The following is a 21,916-nucleotide window of genomic DNA, read 5'->3' as shown; positions in this document are numbered from 1 at the left end:
GGACTTCAGAGAATGACGATGTATCAATATCAGTTCATTATTTTTTTAAATGTATTTATTTATTTTAGAGAGAGAGATAGCATGCACGGCAGGTGGGGGAGCAGAGGGAGAAGGACAAGCCAACTCTGTGCAGAGTATGAAGCCCAACGCGGCACTCGATCCCAGGACTCCAAGATCATGACCTGAGCAGAGATCAGGGTTGGACACTTAAGCAGCTGAGCCACACAGGTGCCCCAAGTATACATTTATTTTTTAAATAAAAAGGAAACAGCAAATGCAGGAAAAATTATGATGCCATTAATATCCACTGTTTGATAATATCCACTGTTTACTATTAAAAAAAAAAAACTACTGCATTTGGAAATGACAAATAGGCAAGTTGCCTGTGTGTGAGGATCTGGAATAATGCGGGGGTCAGGCTAACGAGGCTGAGGTTTTTTTCACTAAAGCACATAAAAAAATCTTCCTAAATTAGATCAGAAGTTAATTTATAGCATTTATATATATAAATGTGTGTGTGTGTGTGTGTGTGTGTGTGTGTGTGTGTTTAGAGAGGGAGTGAGGGGGAGGGGCAGAGAGGAGACGGAACCTGAAATACCCTCCATGACCAGCATGGACCCTGACTCGGGGCTCTATCTCATGACCCTGAGATCATGACCTGAGCTGAAATAAAGAGCAGGACGCTTCGCCGACAGAGCCACCCAGGTGCCCCTTGCTAGAGCTTTCAAAAAAAACATGTTTATCATAAAATAAACCAACTGGAAAGTGTAGAGTCAGTGTTCAAGCACCAATACCTGTTCGTATTAAGGAAAAAAGTTAAGGTTTAATTAAAAGGATCAAAGTAGGAAATATGAGAAAGAATGGTGCAGAGAAAAAAACTGAAGGCAGTTTTTGAGGCTTTTCCTTATTGGAAGAAACTCACTGTTTTCTAATGAATAAGCGTGTCTATGACCAGGGAAGAAACGCACGTGTTAGACACTTGGGGTCCTGCTCAGCGGGGAGCCTGCTTCTCCCTCTCCCTCTGCCCTTGCCCCGCGGCTCATGCTCTCTTTCTCTCCCTCTCTCTGTCCAGTAAATAAACAAAATCTTAAAAAAAGAAATAGAAGCATGCACTAACACGGGTATGGCTCTCCATACCCGTGCACGCGTGTGTGACGGATGCGTATCACGTGCGTGTGTGTGCATTTGTTTGCTCTCACTTCAGAATATCGGCGCCAAGGCAGAAACTCAAAACGTAAAACTGAGAAAAGGCAGATCACGTCCTCTCTCCCCAGAACGAGTGTGAGACCTGTAGCAGCCTTCGCTTCCGGCAGAGAGAGGTTTCAGAAAGCAGCCGAATTCCAGGGTCCAAGTGAGAGAAAACAGCGGGTCATTGAACGAAGTCATCACTCACAATTACGTGCAAGAGGACTAATTTTTTTTTTTTTAATTTAAGACAGCACTGAGAAAGGTCAGCATCACTGTGGAGAGAGCTGGAAGAGGGCCGGAAGGAAATTCGGTCCCGAACTGAAAGAACCCGGGAGCGGATTCATTTCTGAATAGGTCACTGAGCGTAAATAAAGCATTGGTTGAAAGGGTGTCTTTATGGGCAATCTTGTCATCCGGAGTGGGTTTGTGTATGAGCAGGCACCTCCCCGCCGTAGGCGAGTCAGCCCCAGGAGCTCGCTTCCTGGCCCAGCCAGCGAGGGCCGACCCCAGTTATCTTCCTCTTGGACAATTAAGCTCAAATAGTCAGGCAAGCATTTAAACTCCAATATTTCCTATTGCAATCGCGGCCAGAATAGTACGCAAGATTTCAGAGCGGTGGCCCTGTAGGCGCAAGGGCACAGTCGTTTGAAGGTCGAAGGATGGAGAAAGACACGTTAGGTATAATGGACTGAATGGCAGGTTCGCGAAGAGATCCGTTCGGGTCCTGGAAGCTGAGGTGCCTACTTCCTAGGGAAGCGGGTCCCTGAAGATGTCCAGAAGGAGCTGACCGTATCCCGGATTGCCCTGGTGGGTCCTAAACTCAACCCCAAATGTCCTTACAGGACAGACAGCCAAAGAACACCCAGAAGAGAGGAGGCTGTGGGACCGAGGAGGCAGAGGTCAGAGTGACGAGACTATAAGCAACGAAGTGTCAGGTGCCAGAGCCGGAGTGACTCAGAACAGACTGTCCCCTCAGGCCCATATCTTGGTTTGCCCCAGAGACACTGGGGTCGAGCCTCTGGCTTCCGGAGCGGTGATGGAATCCATTTCCTTTGTGGTGAGCCACCAGATTTATCCACTACATTTTAGACAGCTCTCTTCGGGGACACAGTGCTTAACTGGTAAAAATGACTTTTTTAAGCCCAACCTTCTAAAGCACTTGGATACCGTTCTAAAGGTATGCAGCGAAAGGAGGAACTTTTATCCAGGAAAAGCTGTTGCATCTTGGTAAGAGCAGTGACAGCCTGTGGGCTTTGAGCCAGGAGCCATCCCCGGCCTCCCACTCAGTGTGGTGCAAACACTGCTCTGGGGACAGGCTCGTGGGCCCCCAGCTCTGTCCTGGGGTGGGGTCCTGGCACCAGCATTTCCCCGCTGCTCTGTGCGGTGCAGACGGGGCCCAGGGGACTGGTGGCCTCTTTATCCTGTGCTCCGCTTGTAGGGTTGGAGCTCTTCCCTGGTACAGAGGCTGTCAGTACCTGGTACCGAGCCCATCTGGCTCATGGGGCCAGGCTCCGTGCTGGGAGGGGCAACCGGAAAAAATCAGGGGCCTCGGCTCTGTGAGAAGTGGGCACGTCCCGTTCACCAGTGCGGAGGTCCACTGGGGAGAAGAAACCTGCCGGAGCCCTCCTGCGGGGACTGACTTTGTTTGGGACAGGGTGTGGGGAAGTTGGTGCCTGCGGTATTATCTAAAACAGCAGAGATCTGAGTGGTGAGCCGCGGGCAGGCTGGCGCTGGGGGGCCGGAGGCACCCAGGGAAATGGCTGGTCTGCTACAAATGTAACAAAGAGAATCAGAAAAAGGACTACCCTGCAGCTGTTGAAACCAGCCTCAAAACTGTGAGCATCCGGGCTCTGTCGAAACACCCAACGGTAATTGGATCAGGCTGTGCAAAGTGTGGTGGAAAGCACTGTAGGACCAGCTAGCGACACGGGGAGGCTCAGAGGCTCTTGAGGGCAAGAGAGGGAGGCCGGCCAGATGCTCAGCGGGGGCCAGGGACCCGTGCCTGGGGACCCAAGGAAGACGCTGCCGCCACGGGTGGCAGAGACCATGCCACTGCCCGGTTTGGGCTCTGGCAGATGGCAACCCTCAGCACCATGGGGACAGACGCCAGCTGCACTTGGCCAAGTCAGCTGACGAGGAACCCCAACACACCTCGGGTGCAGTGTCTCAGAGTCCTGGCTAACGGTACTGTATCAGCTGGTAGGTCCAGGTTCCAACAAAACGTGACAAGGTAAATATCAGGTTCTTCCTGCCTCTCATACCTCCGAGGTGGGGGATGGCAGGGGTGTTCCGTTTGGAGCGACCGACAGACGCCGACTAAGACCATAGCTCCTTCAACATCCATTTACCTTTGCTGAGGATCGGGAGAAGCATGGCTCCCATGGTCTGAATGTTTGTCCTTCCCCCAGAGTCCCACGTGGGAGGCCAAATCATGTCAGCAGGTGGGGCTTTTGGAGAGGTGGGTAGGTCACAAGAGTGGAGTCCTTGAAAATGGGGTTCCTGTCCTCTTAAGGGAGACGGGAGAGAGAGATGGGCTTTTCTCCCCACTTGAGGACTCGGGGAGGGCAGCCGTCTGCAAGCTGGGAAGAGAACCCCTCGGCAGACACCAAGCCCACCGGCACCTGGTCCTGAACTCCCGGCCTCTGGGAGTGTGAGAAGTAAGCACCTGCTGTTTGACTCACCCAGACTGGGCTGTTCTGAGACAGCCGCCTTGCCAAACCACAGAACACCTTTCTGGAAACACCTGCCTTATTCCCGCCGGATACCAGCTGGAAATCCCGGGATGCCCCGGTTACAGGGGCTGAGCAGCTAGCAATGTGCCATCCCAGCAGCCCCGGCTTTTACCTGGCATGAACCAGTGTGGGAGGGGCCGCCCCACAGAGCCGACTCACCTGTGATGCACTAGCTCTCCCATTTGGGGGAGGGGGTCTGTTTGTGTTTGTCGTGTTATTATCATTTTCAGCTTATGCAAGTCACAAAAGTCACAGACATGACACAGCAGGTAAAGGGGGAAATAACTTGTTCCTTACTATTTTCTTTCTCTCTTTCACAGTGTAACTTCTTTAGGCAAAGTCTCAAGTCCTTAAATTTTAGGATAAATGGAGGCTAATAACTGTCCTCTCTCTCAAGACACCCACTCTCTTCCTCAGAAAGCCACGGTTTAAGAAGCGACCCTGGGAACAAGAGAGGCATTTGGTCTTCTGTCCTGTTTCGTCCAGCCTTCTCCCTGTGATGGAAGATGAAGCTTCTGGCCGCTCCCCGAATCACCAGGAAAGGAAATCACACTGTGAGCAGGGCGTCTAGCCGCTGTCTACACCGTGATGGGCAATTGTGGTGTTCCTTCTCTGGAGACAGGACTGCACCTCTCTGATCTGTGCCTGCTGCTTCTGATTCTCGACGTCTCGACATTCATTGATGTGCATTTCTGCGTGCCCCTCCCACAGCGTTCGGCCCCCAGGGGGAACCGGAGTTGGCCTCTTTCCTGCAGGCTCCCACCTTGCCTCGGGGGTTGCAGGGGAGGTGGGCAGAGGAAGGGGAGGAGGGAAATAAAGCATCCAAACGAAGTGTGGGGTGCTTTTGGAAAGGGATCAGGACTCTGGAGGAAAACACAGCATGTTCCGAGGGAGGATGGGGATGTTTAAACAGAAGATAGTACCCAGAACCAGACCGTTAGCTGGATTTCAGAGAGTAAAATAGGTTGCCTGGGAAAGAAAGGATGTTCTGGAGATAAATCGCAGCCTGTCGCAGAGGAAGCCCATTCATTCCCTCAACTGTGTCTCATTAGTGCGTCCATAAGTGCCAGTCAAGCCAGGCCGAGTGCCAAGTTCAGACTCTGGGACGCTCCTATCCTGGACCCCGTTCATAAGAAGAGGGACAACTTGGAGGGTGGGTCGCACAGGCTGCCCACCTGTCCCCTCCTTGCCCCCTTCCCCTCCCCCGCAGCGCTTTCAGCCCCTCCGAGCTGTAGACGCTATTCTGGGTTTGCAGGGATGGAAGAAAATGCTGGGATTGCCAGGGAGCCCCCGTGGCTCATTTATGCTGCGGGTCCCTCAGCATCTCCGAGAGTGCTGGCCACATTGACTCCCCGGTGATCCCCGTGGCCGCTGCAGCCCCACAGACCACACGTGGCTCCAGAGCTGTCGTCTGACGTGGTGCTGGGCACCGAGACCCATGTCCTGCCTGAGGCGAGACCAGCACCCAGGCACTTGGCTCACACCTGTCTTGCTTCCTCAAGCTCTGTGTGCTGATGTCGCTTCAGTAGAATGAAATCTGAGCCGGTCACACAATGCCGTGGCCTGTGTCCAGCTCTAGTTACTTTGACGGACAGACACAGGGCTCCCTGCACAGTTTCCAGCCACAAGCTGCCCACGTAGGCATGCACGTACCCTCTCTCTCATCCTGTGTTAGTGGCTGGCAGGTGGCTCAAACGTGAAAAGCAACAGATTAGAGATACCAGCTTTTAGAGAAAACAGGCTTTCTGCTAAAAAATGATCTCGTGCATCTGGGTTGAGCAGGCGTCATTTAACTGAGCTCATACTCTGGATGCTGGCGGCTTCTCATTTCACTTTCCTACTTCCAACATCACCCTGGGTCCAGACAGGGCAATGGAGCCCCCACAGCCCAGCACCCACATGTGGGTGTGGACACCCAGGCTTAGGGATGGTCAGCTTGGAAGCAGAAGCCACACAATGTGGAGCCTGGATCAGAGCCTATGTTCTGAGGTTTTGCCTCCTGTTCACAACTGGGCCATCACTGTGTTCAGGTTTTATTACAGATGGTTTTAAAACAGTAATAGGTAAATTAATAAACTATATCCCAAATCTCCACTCTTTCTCTTGACCCTTGACATAGTCCTGCAGGAGAGGCTGTGGCCCTGCAGCTTTGGGTGGTAGAAGGTGACCCCAAGAGCCATGGACACACCCCCAGTGCATGGCCTCCATCCCGTGGGCAGGGGTGGCCCTAGGGCAATCATATGAGAGGCGGCAGTGGTCAGACCTGGCCTGTTCCTATAGGTCAGACCTGTTCCTACTCCTGCCACAGTTTCTCAGCACAGAAACCAGAGCTCCGTTTAGTGCTGAGACAACCATGAGGCTGGGTGGAATGGGGATGCTCTCGTGGGATGGTACGGGCTGAGTGGGAAACCTGCGTCCATTGCTGGTGGAGGGCATCCCCCTGACACTGTCCTGGAATGTGCTGGAACGTCCTGCAATGGCATGAACAGGAGACCCACGCGCCAGCAGTCCCAGGAAAGCTCTTCCCTCCTCAAAGCCTAAGATCGCTTACAAGCAAATAAGCGTTTGCTCAAACTTTGCCCTAACTCTAGGATAACAAAAATCTCTTGTCCGAGCACCCGTAGCTTTTCCCATGTATCTGTTCGAAGCTAAGGTCTGTGCGAGCTTGTGCTGCGGAGCGAGTATGAGGATGCTGTGGGACAGGGCTCCAGCTGGTCCAGCCCCCCGCCCTCATGAGCGGCACTTGGAGAGACAGGAAGATGGTTTCCACGGATGTTGGCCTCGTCTTTGGAAACGCAGCCTCCCCTGCAAGGAAGGAAGCTCGTTGTGCAATGCGGAGAACGCGGCGAGGACCACAGATTCGTCTTCAAGCAACTTGGTGGAAACAGGAGACGAGACGGGTGTCTAAACAGAAAGGTCTGTTTGGGGAAAATGGCAAGACTGGATCCGGCCAAGCCCCTGCCGCTCGGAAGCCCGTCTCCGGCGTGTGTGACTCAGCGTTCCTGCAGCTGCGGCCACACATCAAGGAGATCATGGCTCCTTCCTGACCGTTTCAGGCAGATTTGCTCCCCAGCAGGTACCACGGCAGCCACTGTGAGACACGCCACACCGGATCCCAGCCAGAGTCCTCAGCGGCCAAACACTGGGTCTGTTTAGAGCAGACTTAAATACAATTAACTCCGTGAACTTCACCTTGCTTACCCACCACTCAGCTAGACAACCTGCCCTCGGTGGACACCAGTGACGCTGGAGGGTGCAGAGTTCAGGTCCACGTGCGGGGTGTCTAGGACGTGTCTGCTGCGGCGCACGACCCCCCCATGCCAGCTCAAGCACACGCGAGCCGGGTTCCCTGCGGTCTGGTTGGAAGCCTCAGCCGGGGAACCAGCAAACCCAGCAACGCCGGTGGGGAGAATGCACGTCGGGGTTAGGGACTGTCTCTGTGGCAATGCCCCCCACCGCCCACCGTCCCGGGAACCAAGGCTCCAAGCTGGGAGAGCATCCAGGAGGTTTTCCATAACTGTCCTAGTAGAAAATCGTCCACCCTCTCCCCGAACACCCGCACTGATTGCAGCAGCCGTCTCACCCGTGTGGATGAAGAAACTCCCAGACACTGTCACTGTCCTAGTGAGTGACTAAGCCTACTCGCCGAGCTTGACTTCTCGGCGAAGGGTTGGCCGTGGAACTGAGGCAGTGAGAACGGCCCATGGCGCCTCCCCGGGATCACCACTCACTTCCTCCCAGGCATGGGTCCTCTGTCCCTCCCTCACCCCTGTCCTCCGTGTCATCCTTTGCTCCCGGCAGCTGCGGCGGGCCTTGCTGGGGTTTTCACTCAGAGCCGATTTGCTGGAGCCTGGAGAGTCTGGGTGAACCTGCCTCCAGCCACATAGGCCGTGAGTTGGGGTGAGTGGGTGTTGAATCCGGTCCCTCCCCTCCGAGGTGCAGGTAATTTGCTCTCAGGAAGCTGAGTTGCTGGAACACATAGCCGTCTGCTTCTGGGGACTATTTCCCAGAGAGAGTTTCCCGTCAAGACGGACACAACCTTCTCCAACGGATGCCGTGCAAGGGACCACTGTGCATGGTAGGTGCCCGATGCTATGCTTTTCTTTGCAAAACCTGGGGCTCGATGACTTTCAGTCCGGAGGTGCAGATAGGGGTCCCGCTGACCCTGCCCCACCTGCACTCTTGTGAGGGACACGGCTCCCTGCCTCTGAGAGTCTTCAACACCGACAGGGAGGACATCTTGGTGAGTGACTCAGAGCAGTAGATGACACGGGTGGTCTCCTACGCTCTAGTGGAAACCAGAGGCTCCGTCAACACACCACCTTGCCTCATGGCCCAGCCCGCACCCCTTTAGTGTCCGGGGCTTGGAGGGAGGAAGGTCTGATTTCAGAATCACATGAATTTCCAGCCATGATCCAAAAAAAGGAGAGCAGGAGGGAGGGAGGGAAGGGGAGAGAGAGAAAGAAAGAGAGAAAAGAGAGGCGGAGGGTAACACGACGTCCTTCCCAAATTCCTTTTTTGCACTAGATGGGATTGTGAGTACGTGTACATTTCCTGGCAGGGTATCCACTTCAAGGCAAATTTCTCTCCTAGTCTTGCAGCTTTTCCTCCCACGGGATTCCTCTGAGGCAGTTGACCTAACCCCAGACTTTCCTCCACTCAGAGCTCTGTCTGCTGCTCCATGTGGACTGTGTCCATGGTCCCGGGAGCACACGTGGAGAGTCCTGGGCAGGCGGGCTGGGAGGAGCTGGGGGCAGGAAAGCCTGCGCCCAGCAGAGCAGAGGGATGTTGGTGACGCCTGATGGAAAGGACCGGCCGGAGCATCGTCAGCCCCTTGAATGGTTCCTTGATGTTCAGACACGCGTGACTGGAGCTTTTCCACATGTCAGTTCAATAACAAGTTAGTTGGGACAAACCTCCAGGCTCGGGATGAGACACAGCTTGTCCTGGTGGCCACAACTCCCCGACGGTGGCCCCGAGAGGCTGACGGCCAGCTCAGGAGATTCTTGGCAAAGACAGAAGAGGCTCAGGGGAGCAGCAGCGGGAGCCCTAGCACCTGCGCACGGGGTAGAGATGGCTGCTTCCCATTCCTCATCGTGGATGCCCGCCGCCCCCCAGGCCGAGGTACAGATAGCCCCATCCGCTCATGGACACCGGGGCTCTCGGGCCGCTCTGGGCTCATGGGCTGCTCTGGGCTCACGGCCGCGGCTGCTTTCCCGTTTCCAGTAGCTCCGTTTCTGGAGTTTCCCGACCGACCTGTGCTGCAGGGTCTCCAGCCGTCCAGGTGACGCCAACTTGAACCCTCTCCACGGGTCAGCCCTGTTGTTATTGTCCCAGACATAAACTGGAGACTTCCCAGGGCCAGAAGGGAAAAGCCACTGGCCTGCAGATGGGAGGAAACGGGAAGGAAGCAGGTGGCCTGAGAACCGGGGCTGGGTCCCCCGAGAGCTCTTGCCAGGGGCCGGCTCCCAGTCCGGACCAGCCTGCAAGTCTCTCCCAGATTTGGTTTTCCCTGCGACCCCTGTGGGCACAAAGTCACAGCTGGGAGGCTGAGGGCTGAGGATAAAGGGAGAGTCCCTGCCCATCCCCAGGCTCCTGTGGGGTCACTTACACAGCGGCCGACACCTTAAGGATCTCGAGGCGCCTCTTCCCCCTCAGCGAAGGTACGGCTGGAGGCAGACAGGACTTCAGAACTTCCCCTCTTCTTTGGCAGTGTGCAGACCCCTGCGACAGCCCTCGGGCGAGCGTGCTTGTGTCTCTGGTCACTGACCGCTTCTGCTCTGCGGGCGTGGTGAGGTCACCCGTGCTTCTCTGGCTCTCCACCCATCATCTTAGCCACTCTCTGTGAAGTACGGGGATGCGGTCAGAGCCTCCGACAGTCCGTGATCACTGGACTCCCCGGTCCTCTGTGTCCTTCCCACGGCAACCTGGACCCACAACCTTGCTGCCTCTCCGACCCTGTTCCATGTGCGTGTGCGAACACCACAAGGCACTTTCAGGAAACTTCGCTTTGGACAGAGGATTTAGGATGCCATCCATGAGGTTATTTCGAGGTCAATCCCATCCCTTATCAAGTCCTCGGTTCCTTTCTTCTGTTTTTTTTTTTTTAATTTTTATTTTAATCACTGGAACTAGAATAAAACATTTGAGCTGAGAAATATTTAGTAGGATCTGTGTTAAGCGGAGGATAAGTAAGTCGTTTGGAGGGAACACATTACTTGAAGCTCATCTGTACGTTTTTGTGACCTTCTGAACATGCTTACGTAACTCTTCTCTTTATGTTTGTAATGCTGCTCGCTCTTCTCGGTTCGGGCCAGCGTGTGAGGCAGACATGCTGAGATAGCAGAAGAGTGATTTTCCAGAGAAGCCACAGTAGAATGACATTGACCTCCTCCCCTCTGTTTTCAGATGCAATCCAAAAATCCCAGAAATGGGAGACTGAAGTAACCCTCCTTAGTGTCCATGACCCCATCTTTATTTCTCTACCATAAATAACTTTTAAAGACTCTAAAGACACACATGCACTATGGTTAAGACAAGGGAAACCTTGGATGGGGGGAGGGATAAACACATCGGTTACCCAGAAGCATGGCCATGGGAATCGGGCAGCACGCTGACCTCTTCCGGGCACCTTCACAGCCAAGATGAAAGGGAAGACACTGTCACTCAAACACTTGTCATTATCTTATTAAGAAGAGAAATGAAGGGGTGCCTGGGGGGCTCAGTCGTTAAGCCTCTGCCTTCAGCTCAGGTCATGATTTCAGGGTCCTGGGATCAAGTCCCACATTGGGCTCCCTGCTCAGTGCAAAACCTGCTTCTCCCTCTCCCTCTGCCCTTGCCGCCCACCCCTGCTTGTGCTCGCTCTCTCTCCATCTCATGTAAATAAATAAAAACTTTAAAAATAAAAAAGAAGAAGAACATTGAAGTCACGTCTGTGACCCATAAACTAGTCCCAGCAATAAATTCCAAAAGGATGTACTGAGCCTTGGGACCTCGAGGGCTCATTGCCTCGCATGACATATAAACACTTTCAGGAAGGTCTTCTGAGACATTCAGATAAAAGTCCCAGGTGTAACATGCTCGTAGGGGCAGAACTAGAAAGGTCCAGCTGCCCCTGTGTTTGGGGTCAAATTTACTAGGAAGAGGAGTGTGCCGCGGCGAACCACTTCCTAAGTCAAATTTGTCACCGCTTTGTCATCCCCGAACACCCCTGTACACCACTGCAACCAAGTGGCAGGGACCTGCTCTGTAGTGGACACAGCGCTGAGCTGCGGCCGGGGTAGGGGAATTCCTGGGGACTTGGCTCATTTCACCAAACGGCTTGTATGAACGCCTTGAACAACGTGGGACCAACCGAGGAGAGGAGACAGGAAATTAGCATTCTGGAGAAGACGGGGTGGGGAGCCCTACAGGTCTTCCTCTGGGCGGTGGCTGGGAACCCACTTTCCCCCTCTTTGTACTGAGTTTGAAAAAACATCTAAAAATAATGGATCAATCAAAGGACATAGGAGAGGCAACCGTTATTCATTAAGTTGTAACCATTATTGAGTTCCTTGTGAATCCCGGGTTTGTGGCGCGTGGGCAAACATAGCTTCGTGGAGAGGTCGCACACATTTTTACGTAAAGCTGGCATTTCTACTTACAGTTTTCTCTTTGCTGACAATATACCCTGGGCATCTTCCCACAATAGTATGAACAGACCCTTCTTCTGGATTTAATACCCGCATCGTGCCCAGATGTATGGGTGCCTCGTGAGAGGTAACAGGCCCTCGGTCCTCTGGCGTGGATTGTCCTCAGTTTTTATTGTTATGAAAAAAGGATCTGGAGCCCATGTCCACGTACACTCACGTACATGTATCCGGAGGTTCAAGTTTTCGATTTGGATCAGACAGCACTGATATTAAAGATTCCAGTCCGGATGGCTGAATTACCCTCCAAACAGACTGAATTCATGTTTCCAGTGACACCGTGTGACCCGGAATCCCCCTGCCCCCACTCACTCAAGCGAACACTGAAAACAAACAAAGAGTCAGACAAGTTTTTCTTTGTTCTTATATTTAAAAAAGATTATTTATGCATAAGTCTTAAAGTATCTGGCGCTTAGTTTTTTTGGAGGGGTCAACACGATATCCACCCCCTTGTCTTCTCAGACGGCAGGCAGTTTCCCCTAAGTCCTGGGATTAAATAACTCTTCTCTGCCATCTGGAAATGCGCACATTCAAAGCCAGGAAAGAATGATCAAGTGCCTTCTAGACGTATGAAACCGTGCCAGCCACCTACCGCAGAAGATTATGCATGCCCTGAGCTTTGGAAGATCATACTGACGGGGGTGGCGGATGGGTGGGTTTCAAACCCAGATGGCACCGTCCAGGTGGTGTGTGGCCGGACGGTCCCATCATATATGAGCACAATTTCTGGGGGGCTTTTTTAGGGGATAATTGCAGACTCACCTGGAAGAGCTGGTGGGAAGGATGAGCGTAGCCATCAACACAGGACCGGATGGATTCCAGAAACAGACGAACTCAGTCCCGCAGGGGTCTCACTGGCTGTTGGAGCTCCTGTCCTTCACCTGGGGCGGGACTGAGATCCCCACCGGGGAAGTTCACCTCAGGCTCCAATTCCCATGGCTTGGAGGGCAAGGGCCTCCAGGCGATGAGCAAAGAGGGGCCATGACGGAGGGACCGTCTCCGTGAGAGCTCAGAGGCCCAGAGCCGTGAGCGTGCGTGCGGGGCTCTGGGGTGGAGGGCGAGGACGGTGGGTTTAGGGGCGGGCATATGCTGAACCCGGGGGCAGTGCCGCGTGCGCGGGGTGGGGGGAGCACGGAGACTACAGGGCACTGGTCATGTGACGCACCAGGTGACTCCACAGACATGAACTGAACGAGTCAGTAATTCATCTGGGTGACTGTGACTCTCCAGGAGATGAAGAGGCTGCCTCGAAATCCGTCCCCTGTTCCAAGGCACGGCGGGCCGGTGTCGAGACGGAGCACGGGTGAGCATGCCTGCCTCGGTGGCCCTGCCACGGGAGTTCACGTGGCTGAGCCCAGACTCGCTGTGTCATCCGAGACTCAACACGCGGAGGAATGGGATGCGGTCATGTCGGGCTGACCCCCGCTGGAGGATCCGCTGTTTTCTGGGAGATGGAGACGTTGCAGTTTCCTGGATTCCTCCTTTTTCCCAGGACCACCGGCTCTCGCTGGTCCTGTCCGCTGCCGTCCTGGGGGAGGTGTGCCGAGTGCCAGGTGCCCCCAGCAGGCTGTATCCCGCAGGTGAGGTCCCTGCTCTGTGCATCTTAGTGAACGGAATGTGAGCAGAGCCCAGCAGGAGGGTTCAAGCCCAGATGGGTCTCGGAGCTCACTTACACAGACAGAGTGAACATATTGGGGAAAATCTGGGAAATACCGAGGCGCCACCCTCACCACGCCACCCCTGAAGGTGCCACAGGTGCCACACATGACACTTGAGGGTTCCCAGAGCAGAACCCTAGAACCAGATCAGCAAAACTAAATGTAGTGTCTCACCAACATGGAGGAAACCTGACTTAGCTGATGTCTGGTTAACGTCTCTGGCGACTGTGAAAGGAATTCACATCGTCTTCCTGCAAATGGTGTAAGACAACCGCTATTAGCCAATCTGCCTGCTGTCTGGAGATGCCCAGCGTCACGGCCAGCCACCTTCCAGGGTGAACCTGCTCATCGTCACCCGTCACCCGGCAGGCCCCCCCGTGCCCCCACCCCGTGCCCTCACCCCGTGCCCCCACCCTGTGCTCCCCAGCGCCCCCTGTGCCGCAAGCTTCCCGTCGGTTCAATCTGGAAGCTCCCTCCCATTTGGCTCTTCTTCCACACACACTGAACGCTAATGAAATACTAGTTACCGATTAGGGAGTGTTAATTTTGCTATTTCTGGGTTTTTGACATCACTTGATCCATTACTCTTTTGGTAACTAACCTCTCAAACTTGGGATTTTTTTTTTCTTTCCTAAAATGATGCTTTTACTCAAAACCAAAACACGAAAGATGTTCTGAGCTACTAACCACAGCATGACAGTTAGCCCAGAGAAGGGAACCGCGCGTCTCTGCTCCGGGGAAGGCAGTGCGGACCCACGAGAAACACATGCACATGCGACACGTCAGGGGGGACACCCAGTGTCCACTATTTTATTTACCTTGTGCTTCTTTTATTACTGGGGGTTTTATTTTTTTTTCCTTTTTTGTTTCTTTCTCTTTTTTTTTTCTCTTTTCTTTTGTGGTTGTTTCGTGTTGTTACTGTGACTTATTTCTTTTTCGAAGATTTGCCCATTTATAACGCTGTTGAATTGACTCTGGAACAGTTTCTAATCACAAGTGTGAAGCTGTGGTTTCTCTAAGAGTATCAATACTTGTAGATTGTATGTCTTCTAATTGCTTTGTAAAATGATACTATTTCTTATTTCTCCCTATTCTCAAAAGTGTAGGTTTTCTCAGGCAGGTCTTCTTCTGCCCTAAAAATGACTCTGTTCTTAAAAAATGTTTCCGTTTGAATGTTTTCCCATTAAATTTTAATCAGAAGCAAATACACTCTTTCAATTGTGAGTACAACAATTAGCTTACCAGTTTTCTATCCTTTTCCTCTATGTTTGTAATAGTGCCTTAATCTTAATATAATCTTATATTCCCCATTTATATTTAACATTGTTAAACAAAAACTAGTCTGCTTCCTCAAAATCACTTCCTTTTCCCATTTATCTGCCTATCTGCTGGGCTATGTCTGTACCAGTCTTTTAGTTATAATTTTATGATACATCTTATCATCCAAAATGGTAAGCTCACCATTGATAATTTTATTAAAGATTTTTTTTTTCAATTTGGAAGAGAGAACACAAGCAGGGGGGGAAGGGACAGAGGGAGAGGCAGAAGCAGGCTCACTGCTCAGCGGGGCTCTATCCCAGGACCCCGGGATCATGACTTGAGCCATGATCAGTCTGTTAAGGCAAACACTTAACAGACTGAGCCTCCCGGGTGCCCCATCAACTGTTGATTGTTAAGAATATTTTCAGGGATAATTTAATATTTTCTGCTCCCAGATGAATGCTACTATCATGTTACATAATTACATATTCCATCAGAATTCCATTGTGGTTATATATGGATAATTTGGGGAGTATTAAAATATTTTTAATGCAAAAACTTATAGTTTACCATCATTTATGTACATGGTCTTTTTTGTGTTACTTTCCTACACTCGTATCCTAATGGAACTAATATTTGTCCATATTACCATTGGGCTCATATCCTCCCCTAGTAGCAGCCACTTGGAAGTAAATTTTATAGCAGTGTCCTCAATGCCTATAAAGCTGGCCACCACCTTCAGAATTAAGAGCATCTCAGCCTCGTCCCCCGAATCCCCTGCAGAAGCAACGACCACTGTGACCTTTGGGTGTCTTGCTGTCTTCTCTCCCAGTTGTAATAGGTTTTCAGAAAATGGTATCACACTATATGTTATAGCCCCAACTTTCTTTTTCGTGGTTCATGTTCTAATTATAAGCCGTGTTAGCGCTGTAGCCAAGGACGGCTACAGTCCCTTCATTTTCATGGTGTGTAATATTTTGTTGGGTGGAAGCCCTCAGTTTAATTCAGCAGTTTCCTTGGATGGCCAATAGAGTGATTTCCACTACTTTATTCCTGAAGAAATTATGCTTTTAATTGCATGACACCTGGCATGAACTTGAAAGTCCAGCAAATACATAAATAAATAAGAATAAAAAGGAGGAAAATGAATTAGATGAGACACAGGTGGCCAGATGTGGAGGACTGTCGAATCCAGCTGAAACACATGTGGATGGTGTTGGGCTATTCTCAGGATTTCTGGGTCATTTTAAAACTTAAAATGGGCAACTTAAAAAAACATAAAATTGGGAATGACTACCTGGAGTTTGTTTACAAGACATTGGTAGACACGAACTTTATTCCTCCACCAGCCAGATTTAAGGAGAGAATCACCAAGTCGAAAGCCCCTGGGTGGATGTGATGATGCTGTTGTCATCTGGGGGCACAGAAATGCCTTAGATCCTTGGGGACCCCAACACCTGCTATTATTTAACTATTTTTAAAAACCTGCATTTCTTTTCATGTGTTTCTGTCCCATTTATATTCTGGATGGAAAATCCTTATTCCTATATTTTGCAAATTTTAAAAAACAAGGTTATTTGTGTTTTTCTTCCTTTCTTGCTAATTAGGAGTTCTTGTTTCTGTTTTTGTCTTTTAATATATTTTGTATGTGAAATTTTGGTGTTATTTTTTTCTTTCATTCTCTTTTTACTTGCCTCTCAGTGTTTTTTGATGAACAAATGTTCTTAATTTGAATATAGTTGAATCAATCTTTTATTTTATTCTTAGCAATTTTGGGGGGTATTATTTTATAAATCCTTCCCTGATTTATGATCCATAAAGATTTCCTCCCACGTATCTTTCTAAGTGTTTCAGAGTTTTAAAAAATGTGTTTCAGAGTTTTGCATTTTGCACTTAAACCATTCGAGTCCAACTAAATTTGTATGTCATTATTTTTTGGCAGGAATTCACTTTTCTTTTGTTCCATGTGCATAACATGCTTAGAACACTTCTTTCCCACTCTTGGCCGGCGTTCCTCCTTCTCCCAGGCTGCAAAGTGGAAATGATTCCATGAGTGTCTGTGTTAGACCATCAGGTGGGTGAGGAGATCCATCAGAAAAGCCCCGATAAGGCCAGAAGGAGCTTACACTACTACCAAACATCAACCCTCCAGCTGAGCCATCCGACAGACTTACTGTGCTGGAGAGGAAAATTAAAACTAATTTGATTCATTAGCCTCTGATGAATTTGTATTAAAATTCAACAATTAAATATAAATCTTAAAATAGAGTTCCATGTGTCTTCTTCCATCTTCCCCATTTACTCCTAAGCCAGTGTTTCATTTGTGTAGAGTTAAATTTGATTATTAATATGTGGTATGGATTCTGGTAATGATTTTCGTCAAATGGCATTTTTATATTCATGGACAAGAATGAGGTGGTAAATGTATAGGACCTTTGCTTTGAACTCTCAGAATCCCCTCCCTCCTCCGCTGACCATGTTCTAGAAGGATCTTTCATCACACTTGTTGTGACAGACTCTTTCCATCCTGCCATGAAAGACCTCTGTTCAAGACCATCAAGATCCATGAAGCAAAAGTGGATGCAGCTAAAAATAGAAAGAAACACAATCAGAATGGTGTTTGGGAATTTTAACACCCTACCCTTGGCCATTGATACAACGAACAGAGAAAATTAGCCAAGGTAGAGAACCAGTTGCCACCACGAGCCCACAGAATTGGATCGATGCGCAGAGAACAGCAGGATATACATTCTTTTCAAGCCCACGTGGCAAATTGGCCAATACAGACCAAATCCTGGTCATGAAAGATGACAACAACAATAAAAAATAAATTACAAAAATAAATAAAAAATAAATTTAAAAGAACTGAGACCACACAGGGTGTGCTTTCTCACCACAGTGGAATCAAACTCTGGAAGTCAACAACAGAAAGGCAACAGCAAAATATTCTAAACAACTTGGAAAATAAATTACACACTTCTCGCTGACCCACGGGTCAAAAAGAAGTCTCAAAGGAAATTTATATGTAGAACTGAGTGTAAATGAATAAAACCCATCAAAACTTGTGGGATGAGGGGATGATAGTCCATACAAGACAGTGTAGACCTGTTTCCCCCACATGTCCCATTCCACAGGACTAGAAACCCTACAGATGGCACCATTATAGCCAAAGGGGAAGTTGGCAAGGTCTTAAGAAAGAAGACAGCTGGTGTGGGGCCCCAGGACTGGGGGAAGAGCTCAGCAGTAGACAGTCTGTGTCCTTTTACCCAGACCAAGAAGACCAAGAATAACTTGGCATTTTCTGTCCCTCAACACCACAACAAAGGACTGCCCTGGAACCTTGTTCCTTGTGGATGGAATCCACACCCCTCATGCATACAAGGACAGACTGACACTGTGGTGAGGGGTGGATTGGGAGCTCCATTAGGATTAAGTGAGCAGAGAAGGTACTCCCCTTCCCCACTGGGCCTGACTTTTCCCTTCTGGGCTCCCAGTGGGATCTGCCTATAGCAAGTACTCCATCCTGGAGACCTCTTTGTCTCCACAGACCTGGGGTCCCTCTCCCTGACCAGAAAACCCAGTCACACAGGTGGACCCAGGAAAAGGCCCACAGTCACAACAAGCAGACAGCCTGAGAAGCCTCTTTCCAAAGACCTTACACCCCAATCTCACTCAAAGACAACTCCTAGCCTTCCCCAGCTGAAAGACATCAGAATCTCAACCTGTGGAAATCCTCTGTGGCTCCACAGGTGATGCCAGAAGGGAGGAGTGGGAGCCTCTGGGCCGCCAGAGGAATGGATCAGACCAAAGTGACACAGAAACCCTGAAAAGCAAACTTCCAATGGAACCAGATCCCATGAATGCAGACCAAGTACTCCCCTCCCCTAAATCTAAGAAGGGGGATTTCCTGCCAAGGTGAAAAGTTCTGTAGAACCTGGAGCCCCCTAACATTGTAGACCAAACAATGAGGACACAGCAGGAAGTTACCCATCAGCCCAAGAACCAAGGAAATCACATCTTGAATGAGAAAAAGCACTCAGTTGTTGCCAAGACAAATGAGAGGCCAGAATCACCTGAGAATTATGAATTATCATAGAAAAATGTGTAAAAATAGGAAATCTCAGCAGAAAAGTAGAACTCATAAAAAGAACATAATAAAATTGTAGAACTGAAAAGTACAATGATGAAAAATAAAATAAAATAAGATTTGCTGGGTAGGCTCAGTAGGAGAGCAGAGATGACAAAGGACAGAGCTGATTCCTTGAGGACAGACCAACAGAACTCACCCACTCTGAACCCAGGGAGAAAAGAGGCTGAAAATAAGTGAACAGAAACTCAGGGAACTTGGGACAATAACCAAAGACAGAACATTTGCACCTTGGGGGGGGGGGGGTTCCACAAAGACAGAATAATGTCTGACAACTTCCCAGTATGACAAAAGACATGAACCTACATATCCAACTATCTGAACAGACCCTAAATGGGGAAAAAAATCAAAAGAAAAACATGCAAAGGTACCTCATAATTAACATTCTGGAAGTTGAAAGGGGGGAAATATTGCAAGAAACCACGTGAAGCAGTGAAGGTCCTGTGCAGGCTGAGGAGACAGAGGGGTCTCATCTGACCTGGGGAGGTAGAATCATCCTTGACAAATGAAGCGGACAAATGCATGAGCACAGACACGGGACAAGCCAATGACCGACGGCATCTGAGGGACACCCAGCAGCCACAGGATGGGCTCTTATTCCCCACCCAGGAACCTTGAGAACATCCCCGGCGAAAGCCCATAGCTGTGGACATACAATAAACCTCATCACACCTAAAATCATTGGCATAACATAGGTCCCTTCTCTGACCACAGGGGATGCAAACTAGAATCAATGAGAAGATGCCAAGAAAATCTCCCAAACCCTTTTAACTAAACAACACGCGTCTGAGTAACGTACAGATCATGGGGGGGGGTAATGTCAAAGGGAATTTTATAAAAAATTGAAATAGGATACAGAGAACATGTGTGGGGAGCCTGGGTGGTACAGTCAGTTGAGTGTCCTACTCTTGTTTTGGCGCAGGTCATGATCCCGGGGTCCTAGGATCAAGTCCTGCATTGGGTTCCACACTCAGCCGGGTAGTTTGCTTCTCCCTCTCCCTCTGCCTGCCGCTCCCCCGCTTGTGCTCACTCTCTCTCTCTCTAAAATAAATATTAAAAAAAAAAGAAAACATATGTGACACACAGTTAAAGCGGTACTGAAAGGCAGATGAGGAAATCAGCAAACGCTCTCAGCTAATAAGCGAAGTTTTTATGTTAAGCAATGAGAAAGAGAGGCGCAGACAACTCGCTGAGCAGAAGGAGGAAACAACGAAGACCAGAGACGGACAGCATTTGAAAACTGGGAAACTGTAGAGAGAATCTGTGAAAGAAAAGTCTCATTCTTCCCTCCCAAAGAAACAAAATTCAATAAAATTTCTACATCTGTAGCAAGATTGCAAATAAGAGGAGAAAAGATGGGCATCCCCAAAAACAGAAGGGCTTGGGGAACCTCATGGACCTTGCACATCCACAGACCCACCATCTACACTTCCCAAAACGTCCCAAAACAAGGACCAATTCCTTGAAGACCAAGAATGCACGAACGTCTGGGAAAATTTGGCGGTTTCTTATAGAACTGCATGTGCGGTCACCATGCAGCCGCATGACTGCAGTCTTGAGCCTTCATCCCAGAGACACCTGACCTCAGGCTCACCCAAAGGACCACACTCAGTGTCCACAGAAGCCAGATTCACTGCAGCTAAGAGCGGAGGCAGCCTGATGTCCCTCAGCAGGAACGGCAAAGGGGACCTTATGCTGCGCCCACACCCAGGATCCCACTCCCCGCAGAGCCACGTCCTGCCACGTGGACAATCGCGGGGGTGCATTCTTGACATTGCACTCAAGTTACGCATGATGATTCCACAGAGAGAGAGTGGCTGAAGGGAACAACCACAGGACCTCCTTGTACATTTTTTCACAATTTCTTATCACCTATAATCGTTTCAAGATACAAAGTTCAAGGCAAGCGAGTCATATGGAGACCACTGCCACCATCCTTTGTGCTACTGAGAATGTCCATAAGACCTGCATGACAAGCTCCTACTGTCCCGAGTGCAGATCAGAACCCCTGGGTTTGAGCTGGATGTGAATCAAGACGAGAGGGAGTCTGAACGTGGGTCAGATGCCGCCGCTGGGTGAAGTCCCACTCAGCTCCAAACCTTCCCAGGGCTTCCCATGATTTCTCAGTAAAAAGGGTGATTCCAGGCTGCTGTATGGCCACTGACATGATCTGACTGACCTTCATGAACCAACAAGGATGGATGTTCCAGAATCCCTACTCAGACACGAAAAACTTATATGACCATCTGGAAAGGTGATGTCATCTACGGGGATAGCAAGAGTGGCCACGGCCTTCCCTGGATACCTTCAGATTTGGGGGATGGGCAACAGAGACTCCCCGAGCATTCTGCACGTCTGCAAGCAGGAGAGAATTCAGGCATCCCAGAACTCCTGAGCCCTTCCTGGAAAAAAAAAAAAAAAAAAAAAGGAAATGCAAGAGGATTAACTTCCGGCACACGAGCTAGAAGGCAGAAACCACAACAAAGATGGGAAAGCGAGCCCGCGGCTTACTCAGCTGCAGCTCCAGGACTCAGACACATGTGGGAATTGCGGCCGACGGACAGAAGGGAAGTGCCAGCAGACTTACCCGTGGAGAAATGTGTCGTCTAATTCAAGCTTGGGAGCGTGACTGAGAGAGAGGAAGTGATGCGACTCCCGGTTTGTTTCACAACGGGGAGGGTGTGTCTGTCACCCGAGACTAATACGTGAGGGCACAGTGGCACCTGACACTTCAGATGACAAAGCGGAATGAGGTTTGGGAGACACAGAACGGGGGAGGAGGAGGGAAGCGGGGAGCAAATGCCCCTCTTGTCTTTGCGAATCCCGGCAGGCCAGTGTGAACTAGGGGAGGATCGGGATAAATCAGGCTGTCGGAAGACCATGGAGAAACACGCACGGGCTTCCCGAGTCATCGTTAGAGCACAAAACACCACCGCAACAACAATCACAGTGATGACAGGCCGGCACCGGGCAGTGAGTGACGGACCAGGGGCAGGAAAGCCGTGTTTGCTGAGAACAGGCCCCTCCATCAGGTCGACAAGGGCATGGGAGCACATTGGGGCCCCCACTAGGTTTGAGAGCAGAACCCACGTTCTGCTCACAAAACACGAGAAAACAACCCCAAACCATGGCCACGTGAGCCCGAAGACCACGGACAAGGCCTGGGCCCTGCCTAAGCCAAACTCGAATCCGGCATGAGAGTCAGTAAATGAGCTAAAGAAAGGCACTGGTATTTAACTGTGT

General features: G+C 50.3%; 1 long non-coding RNA gene across 1 annotated transcript; it reads right to left on the bottom strand.

The window, feature by feature from the left end:
* Nucleotides 1-20,949: 20,949 nt before the first annotated feature.
* Nucleotides 20,950-21,294, bottom strand: LOC122904002. Its single transcript, XR_006384126.1, has 2 exons — nt 21,261-21,294; nt 20,950-21,075 (listed from the first exon to the last, which is right to left on the bottom strand). It is a non-coding gene; the product is annotated as an uncharacterized LOC122904002 (long non-coding RNA).
* Nucleotides 21,295-21,916: the final 622 nt, after the last annotated feature.

The sequence above is a fragment of the Neovison vison genome, chromosome 4 (assembly GCF_020171115.1).
Source record: "Neovison vison isolate M4711 chromosome 4, ASM_NN_V1, whole genome shotgun sequence".
Lineage (NCBI taxonomy): Eukaryota > Metazoa > Chordata > Mammalia > Carnivora > Mustelidae > Neogale > Neogale vison.
This window is presented reverse-complemented; position numbering and strand designations above follow the sequence as displayed.